The sequence below is a fragment of the Aplysia californica genome, unplaced genomic scaffold (assembly GCF_000002075.1).
Source record: "Aplysia californica isolate F4 #8 unplaced genomic scaffold, AplCal3.0 scaffold00028, whole genome shotgun sequence".
NCBI lineage: Eukaryota > Metazoa > Mollusca > Gastropoda > Aplysiida > Aplysiidae > Aplysia > Aplysia californica.
This window is the reverse complement of record NW_004797298.1, coordinates 1,259,007-1,269,006: the sequence shown is the minus strand read 5'-3', so window position 1 is coordinate 1,269,006 and position 10,000 is coordinate 1,259,007.

Genomic DNA, 10,000 nt, shown 5'->3' with positions numbered 1-10,000 from the left:
CTCGCTTGATCGGGGAGTGACTTTGTGCTTTATTGTCTCGTCTCAGAATTGATTCGTTAGCCCGGTCTTATAAACTGTGATAATAAAAATAATAATTTATGTTGTTGACTAAAAATTGTTCAAGACTCACATTCCCCACTCTCCCTTTTCTACAATGGTAGAGGTGGTGGTGGTGGTGGCGGCGGTGATGATGATGATGATGATGATGATGATGATGATGATGATGATGATGATGATGTTGATGATGATGATGATGATGATTGCTCTGATGAGACTAGTGGCATTATTGTCCATGCTACGCAAAGCAGCGCCTGCAGGAAACGACAGATCATTTATATTTTGTCCCCACAACCACTTGCGACAACGAGACTGTACAATGAACAAAACAGCATGCGGGAGAAATTAATGTTCTTTGTCAGCTTGAGACAGTCCCCAGGCTACAAATAATAATTATGTAGTTGCGAGCGCCGTAAAACTCTTATCAACTAAACCAGGCCTAAACAGTGAGTCGGGACAATTTTATGACGGCAATTATGGACATCTTCTGAAGTTCCACCATCGCTGTCATGACGTTGGCTATTATTCCAATGGGATCGGTTACCACTCGATGATAGATGCATTGCTCCAACATTTAAAGGTTGCAGTGAGTGCGGATGAGAACTAATATCTGAATGCTGATACATACCTTGACAAATAGTCACCACAGGACGAAACATATTATTCAGCTGGTGACGACATATAATTACTATGAATCACAAAGAGTTTAGATTTGCAATCTTACTGTATTTAACAACCGATTCTGTCACATCTGTATTTTAGGTATGTGGGCTAATAAAACATGTGCTCATAGAGTACTTGGTACCTACAATCAATTATTGGCCTTGTTAACTGTTTTCCCTCACACGTGCTCATTGAGGATGTTTTCACTTTGGGTTCACTAGCTATTAGGAAGCAACTTTCATTAGATATTGGTTTTTTTTCGACACAAACACAACATTTCTGTATATCCATAGCCGAAGGTAAAATGTGATAAGTATTAAGTTTTACTTTTCTGTTTTACTTAAAATAAAGGCAATCTGGTTCGGATTCAGCTGTAATTTTTGCGCCGATTCTGGCAAATTGCAAAGAATTTCAAATGAGGTTGTTTAATCCCATTTCTTGTGGCGTTTGTTCACTGCTTTCACAAAATGGGCATCTGAATGGGTGGAGGGCACCATTTATAAATCCACGTATTTACTGTACTGCATTCTCTCTGACTGTCCTGTGTCTTTTAAAAATGTGATATTCCGTGACAGCACTTGTAAACCTTCTCCAGAAAAGCAGACAAACAAGAAAAAAATGACAGAATTTATTGACTGGTAAATTCTCTACTGTCTGACCGTTCAGGGATCTGACATTTTCGGTTTCACGCTTATATTATTTGAAAATTCAAGCAAATCAGAAATGAGATGACAATCTTGAGTTTATCATTTGGGGGTCGGCCACTGATTCTTAGCTCTAAATTTCAACCCTGAATGTGTATGTTGAAAACCAGCACTGAAGTTTTACAAAACACTAAAAACGAACAGATAGTCTTTAAGGCAGAGTACTTGCACCCTCTCCCTCCCCCTCTACTTTCCTCTCCTTCTGAACGCCAGTCAGGAAGCTTGTTAAACATAATAAACATGCCAGCCACATCTGAATATTCCGACTCCATCCTTATTCTAGGCATAAAATTCAGAGTGCTAGTCGAGCTCTCCTCCGACTGCGCTCAAACAGTAATAATATTTTTGATCTGATACACTTTGAACTCACGCCCCACCAGAGGAACGACCACACGACAATCACTGCACGGTGGACTCGTTGTTTGAGGGACAGGATTGCTGGGGGGTCATGACCACCACTATAAAATTTCCCTGATGTTCGCGCTCATGGGAATCTCTATTGTGCGTGGAAGCGATGAGAGAAGAGATAGATTAAACTTTGATATGAGTCATTGTGATGGGAGTGAGTCACCAGTCGTGCGGTGTTTGAGGAAGGAAACATTGGGGGAAGGCTTTCTGTTCTTCGGTTTTCAACGAGTTTGTGGTTCCTCTTGACACCAACAGAGTTATTTAAAAGGCGGAGGACACATTCTTTCGGTAAGCATTAAGTATAAAGGAGGAATCAAAAGAGATAAAACAAGAAAGAGAGAATGCAGCATAGTAAAATACATGTAATTTAAGTGCTTCCCTCTACCCATTCAGATGTGTGTTTCATGAAAACAGTGGTCAAATATCACAAACAACGTGCTTGCAAAATACAATGTAAATGCGCAAGCTGTGCCAATCACTTTCATAGTTGTATGACGCAATAACAGAACGCATGAAAGTTACTCACTGACATATACACGTGTGCACAACACACTTATACACAGATGCACGCGACACACACCTACGTCGACATGCACTCACGCTTCCACGAACGTCTGCACACGCCCACGAACTCAGTCACTTACTCTCTCTCCTTCCTCTCCCTTTCTCTCTTTTTCTTTCTCTCTGTGTCTCTCTCCCTTTGACGCTCAGAGCTTTGTATAAAAACTTAAAGCTTCTCTCTCTCCCTATCTCTCCCTCTCTCCCTCTCTCTCTCTCTCTCTCTCTCTCTCTCTCTCTCTCTCTCTCTCTCACACACACACACACACACACTCACACACACATACATACACCCACATACACCCACATACACACACATACATAAACACATACATAAACACATACATAAACACATACATATGACACACACACACACACACACACACACACACACACACACACACACACACACACACACACACACACGCACGTGCACGCGCCACACACACACACATAAAATCATAACTCACTCATAACAGACCAGGGTGAGCGTTCACTGTCGCAGCGACCTACATGTACAAAAATATACACTGTTGTTTTGCTTTTTTTGTTCTTTTAACCTATGTCTGTGACATAATGGTTACACTTTTTTTCGCCTTGCACGCAGAGAACATAAGTTAGATTACAAACTGCGGAAAATATTCAAAATATCATTATTATGCACGTCCTTCTCTTCGCTGGGATGAAATACATCATCTCACAACAGGGTTGGCCCTGACGAGCAGGGTCGAAGCAATCCAGCTCCTGGATGGTCTAAACTGAGCGAGCGATGATGCGACGCATTCACTATAACTTTAAACATACACACAAACAGGCACACACACACACACACATACACACACACACACACACACTCAAACACACACACACACACACACACACACACACACACACACACACACACACACACACAACTCATACACACGCATATATAATCGTGCAAAGGCACTAAATTAAAACAAATCTCACAAATCAGGGGTCACTTGCATTTAAAGTTACCATTTTGAGGGTGGTGTTGGTGGTGCAAGCTTAAATTCTAGTTGACATTTTGACTAATTTTCGAACGTGAGGTCAATTAATTATCATAAAGTGTTGGCTATGGGCACTCTTTGTGAGTACTTTATGTGGCAGGGGGCAGCCATGTGTAAATACGAGGCATGAGAACGCGTTCAGATGGCTTGATACGAGCATCAATGCACGCTTTGGTAAATTGACAATCAACGCGCATCTGACCTCCCAATGACCCCGAGGTCTCATAACCCCAAGATTTAAGTGGACATGCCCATCTGTGATATTATAATATTCTCAGAGTCTGAAGCAGAGGGTAAGTGTCTAGCACAGGACGCTCCTTTGCAAAGTAAACTATAAAATAGTGTATTGTATGTGTCACACGCAAACGTATTAATAGTAATAGCAAAACATGATATATGAAAATAAACATTAATTGAAACAACACTATACCATCTCAGCACAGTTTTTGACACTCTTCCAAAAAACAGAACAATACCGCAGAGCATGGGTTCGAATCCCGTCAGGGACCCGACGTTGTGTCCTTGGGAAAGGCACTTTACACGAATTTTCCTCACTTCACCCAAGTGGGAATGGGTACCCGGCTATAGACAGCGAAAGATCTTGTCAGTTTGTTAGTGTTTGACCGCTTAATCAGCTGCTTGCACTGTATGCTTCCGGGAAGCTGAGAATGTTTCGGAGTGTTCTATGGTCTGCTGGGGTAATAATATAGTGTAAAGTGCATAGAGCCTGCTGTTGAGCAGGGATATGCGCTAAACAAATGCTATTTAGTATTATTATTATTATAGTGATTTTCACTTACTCATTATCAGTCTTACAAGCAATAGAAAATGACCATCATCTAAATGAAGACTTGACACATATACTGTTTGGCTCCCATCACCTGATAACATACTGTGGCGTCATCCTGGTGATGCAGAGGATTCCCGGACACTCAAACATACCTGGAAATGATAGAGCACACTCGCCAAAAGGGGATCTTGGCAGGAACAACCCAACATTCCAACTTCATACAACAATGTAAAACAAATTATTAAAAGCAACAGCAAGCAAGATTGTATGAACAGATGGGCCTTGGGGAAGACAGGCAGAGCATTTTTCAAACATATGACCACAACAAAACGAAATGACAATATCAACCATCTACAGAAAAAGAAACAGAACACGATCTTCTGCCTACGAACATAACATAATATATATACAGCTCAACTTCCACGAGAACAGAATAAAACTAAATTTCCCCCAATGTGTCCTTTGTGTGACTACGCATAATAGAGACTGTGAATCATTATGGGTGATTGGCGGGTGCCTCGGTGTGGTTTGCTCTTCTTTTACATCAACCATCTATCGTCCTTCTTTATCTTCCTCCTTCTCTGTATGTTACTATGTATTTGTAACATTTCTATTCCCCGACATTTATCTGACATAATTATGTTGCAAGAGCTGTAAAACTCTATTACAAAAAAGGAAAAGAAAAGAAAACCTCATGGCACAAAGAAAACGCCGGTTTCACTCCCTCCTATGCTGACGTCAGAAAGTAACTCGTGAGGTGGCGTCCAGGCGATTCAATACAAGTTGATGCACGTCAGAGAGAAGAGAGTATCGATTAGTCATCTGGGAATCTTTTACTCTTATTAGTTTTGCCCCCCCTCCCTTTCCAGGCGAATTCCTTTAGCCAACATTTCCAATGCAGTTGTTTTTTTTCCTTTAGATCCATCATTAAACTCAACCCAAACCTATCTGAGACCTTTTCTTTCACCCCCTCCCCCCCCCCCCCCAACCAAATTGACACCACAACCCCTCCCCCCCCACCCTCTTTTTTTCCATCTTTTTGTCCCAAATGTAATCAAAATACTTTAAAAAAAATGAAGAATCATTTCAAAATAAACAAGCAATCAAACAAACAAACAAACAAGCAAACAAACAAACTAACAAACAAACAAATAAACAAATAAACAAACAAACAATCAAACAAAGACCCTCTCCTAAAAAAATGCAACCCAATATATTATATTAGTCCCGTTAGGCTTGTTAAAGGCTTTTCTTTTGTATCCCCTGAACTTCTCAACTCACCGAACATGACACAATGTACGTACATTTAATGGGAAAAGTAACCCAGGCCTGACTAACTAGCAAGTGACACATTGACGAAATAAGCCCAGGGTCAAAGGCGGGAGACGGGAGGTCAGCTGCTACGCGAACATGGGAGCCGAGTAGTGTCACATTTATCTCTTCACTTGTTGGGGGGAAAGTGGGAGTATTGGCATTCTAAAAATGGTGTGGGAGATATAATTTATGAAGGCGTGACTGCTATATGTGTTACTAATAATACTTGAAGCATTATCCAATTAGCCTATTGGCTTATTATGGGGGACTGAAAATCAGTGTCACTGACTCGCTCTCCCGCCTATTCCCCGCCTTCTCCCGCCCTCTTCCCCTCCCACGCCCCCCCCCCCCAAGCACCCCTTCCCGCTCGCACCACCCAAGAAAAGACAAACCTCTCTTGCTTTTTCTATCTATCTGTCTATCTATCTCCTTCAAAAAATTTTGTTAACAAAGGACAGAAGCAAGAAGTATGGTATTCATCTCAACCACAATCATGGTCAAAAAGAGAAGGGGAGATAGAGAGATAGATAGACGGACAGACAGACAGACAAACGGACAGACAGACAGACAGAGATTTGTGGGTTTAACTCAGCCACAAGCTTTGTTAAAGAGAGAAGGAATGAGAGAGATAAAGATAGATATATGCATACATAGATAAATAGATAGATGGACAGAGAGAGAGAGAGAGAGAGAGAGAGAGAGAGAGAGAGACAGACAGAGAGGGAGAGAGAGACAGGGAGACGAACGAATCTGGAAGAATAGAAAGGAAAATAACAGGCAGAAAAGAGACACAAAAAGAAACTAGCAGTCTACATGAAATCTGAGACCGTATAGTAGGCAGAAAAAACCTCGTATGTTGCATGTTGTAAAGGACACCTGAGTAGCAGTAATATTATGCATAATATAGCTGCGATGTACATCCTCTGAGCGGTCCTGGTCTAATCCTGTTACTTCCCTACGTCACACGTAGCCTCAGAAGCTCAGAAATAGATAGAACCGACACCGTAGTTGTTTGGTCATGCTCATTTATGAATAGATTTGCCATGGAGGGGCGTCATTAACGTCACCAAGGATTTGTGAGAGGTCGCGGGTCCTTGGCCTTAGGGCCTCCGCCGTCACATCAAGCCCACTGGACACAGCACGGGATCGCCCGCCAGCCAGCCAACTAGCCTGCTTGCAGAATCTCTTTTTGCTTAGTCCTATTTTTTGCTTAGTCCTATTTTTGCCGAATTAAAAAAAACCCAACAACTTTACTTTCCTTTTTTCCTATCCTCTTTGCTTTCTTTTCTTTTTTCCTCTCTTTTCATTTCTCTGTTTTTATCGCCCGTTTTTTCTTCTTTTATCTTTTCGTTTCTCCATTTTTCCTTTTCTTTTCTATTTTATTTCTCTCTTTTATTGTTCTCTTTATTTCATTGTTATGTTTTTTTTTGTATTCTTATTCATTCTCCTTTTTTTTCTTTTTTACTTTCTTTTCTCCATTTGTTGTATTGTTTTGTCTTTTGAATCATGTATTCTTTTTTTGGCCTGTGCGGGGAAAGGGGAAAGGGGGGAGGGCGCACAATGGTGAAAGAAGGACAAAAGGCAAAGCATCTAGGAGGAATGAACTATTGCTAAATTATGGAAATTGGTTTGAGGTGACATCTCCAATTTTCCTAAGTAGTAAAGCATGATAATTGTCATAACACTAGAGGAACTTATGTCGAGAGGGGTTAGGTGTTTTCTGGCGGTGTAGATGTAGTCTAATCATGGATTTAAAACAAGAGTTGTGCATACCATGAGAGCGTCTTCCATTTAAATATATACGTTTAAAAAATACATTATGGCACTCTGAGTTAAACAATGCTTTGATCTCGAGAGTGCATTGGGATAAATAACGTCCGACATTTTCTCATAATACATTGGACAGCGAGCGCAGTACCCTTCTTGGTGAGTGAGATGTCACTTTTCCACCAAAACATCTATTTCTGGAGAAAGGCTGCACTATTTTTGTTTAAAAACTAACACCGGCCTATGTCAAAATCTCACGGGGGGTTCTAAATTTGACAAAATTAGTCACTTTCTGGTGGATCTTATTTTAAGAGAGACAAGGAATTGTATAGGGCTAGAAGTACGTGTGTTTGTCAGTGTGTGTGTGTGTGTGTGTGTGTGTGTGTGTGTGTGTGTGTGTGTGTGTGTGTGTGTGTGTGTGTGTGTGTGTGTCTCAGCATGGGTGAAGTTGGTGAATGTGTCTGTAATATATAAGTGTAAAGAAGGCCAGAGAGAGAGAGAGAGAGAGAGAGAGAGAGAGAGAGAGAGAGAGAGAGAGAGAGAGAGAGAGGGGGGGGGAGAGACTGGGGAGGGAGGGGGAGTTGAACTTTCACAGTTTGTTTAACAAAACTTTCTCCCATGGTGTGACTGTATACAAAATGAAGCGTTATTTTTTTTTTTTTGTACAGAATGTTGAAATCATTTTTTCAGTAAAATAGAGAAATCAAGAAAAATGAATTCATATCTGTCAGTCATTTTCAAAAACGCTTTTGCATGGGTCCCAGAACGAGTTCATGTACACTATTACATACAGCTATAGCAACGACGCAGTTGACCTGAACTGAGGTAACGAGCAGACTTTTCTACTTCGAATCAGAACAGGTTTGACATTTTCCTAGTCCTTTAGAAAAATAATTCTTATCTTAGCCTGTGAGCTGCAAGAGGATCATGAATTGTTCCGCCTTCGAAGTTAAGTTGTAAACTTTCAATTCCTTTTCCAGCAATAACAGGATTACATTGAGAGACGGCACATGACGCTCTTTTACTGGGCATTACGTTTTTTGCCGAATCTGAAAGGTAAAAAGATCCCCCGCAACTGAAAAGATAGATTAGAACGCATCTAAATTGTGTAGGATTCTTTTCATGGGACCAGAGACAGATTGCACACCGGAGACATCACAAAAAGAGAATTTTACATGTCCTAAAATAACAAAAAATAAATAAGAGGGAAGTGTTATCTAACAAGACACCGAGAATTTCTTTGTGAAGCCAGTTACATTTTCATTCCATGATAACGGCATAAAAAACGTGCCGTATGACAGATGCATAAATATTAATTTCTTTATATGACTAGCTATATGGCGGACTGAAAAGGATTGGCTTCATCATTTATGTCTCTTTTATATTCTGCTGACGAATATCGTCTACACACATTCCGAAGGATCTCTGATAATTTTCCGTGATTTTTAAAACGTTTTTTTTTTCTAATGAGATATTCCTTACTGTTTGTTGGCACATTTTCAATTACTGATGGTCTCAATATTGTGTGAACAAAATATTTAGTAATAGAGAAAGAGGGGCAGAAAATACATCTTAGAATTATACGAGGCTTGTATTCTGCGAACATTGACTTCGGCTCTGTTAAGCAATAGATTTAATAAATACATAGGAAGAAACACCAAAATACAGAAAAACAACTAGTGTTTTTTCTATCTTTTCTATAAAAAAACCGTCACATCTATAAACGACAAAGAGAACTGAAGATTGTAGAACTATATACTTTAAATGCTACTGACGTTCAAAGTAGGCACCGCTCTCTACGCCAGAAGTAGTACACTGTCGTTCGCTAAAAAAGACGCCTTTTAAAAATTCACATCGGTTTCGAAAATCGATCATTTTCATTTTTTTAAAAAATATCGAAACTATTGTGCACAGAACATCTGCGGTTGATCTCGCACCCTGAAGAGAACGTCATTCCCTGTGCTCAACAGATAATAATTATAAGAAAACAGAAAGTCGTTGATTTCTCGAAACTGCTGTGAATAAGAAAAAGGCGTTTCGTTAGCGTACGACAGCATAACGGTTTCTTCCCTAATTTGATGTCTATTTTCTGCTCTTCAAGTCCTCGAAGGTGAAAATGATTACCGCACAATGGTGAAAGAAGGACAAAAGGCAAAGCATCTAGGAGGAATGAACTATTGCTAAATTATGGAAATTGGTTTGAGGTGACATCTCCAATTTTCCTAAGTAGTAAAGCATGATAATTGTCATAACACTAGAGGAACTTATGTCGAGAGGGGTTAGGTGTTTTCTGGCGGTGTAGATGTAGTCTAATCATGGATTTAAAACAAGAGTTGTGCATACCATGAGAGCGTCTTCCATTTCAATATATACGTTTAAAAAATACATTATGGCACTCTGAGTTAAACAATGCTTTGATCTCGAGAGTGCATTGGGACAAATAACGTCCGACATTTTCTCATAATACATTGGACAGCGAGTGCAGTACCCTTCTTGGTGAGTGAGATGTCACTTTTCCACCAAAACATCTATTTCTGGAGAAAGGCTGCACTATTTTTGTTTAAAAACTAACACCGGCCTATGTCAAAATCTCACGGGGGGTTCTAAATTTGACAAAATTAGTCACTTTCTGGTGGATCTTATTTTAAGAGAGACAAGGAATTGTATAGGGCTAGAAGTATGTGTGTGTGTGTGTGTGTGTGTGTGTG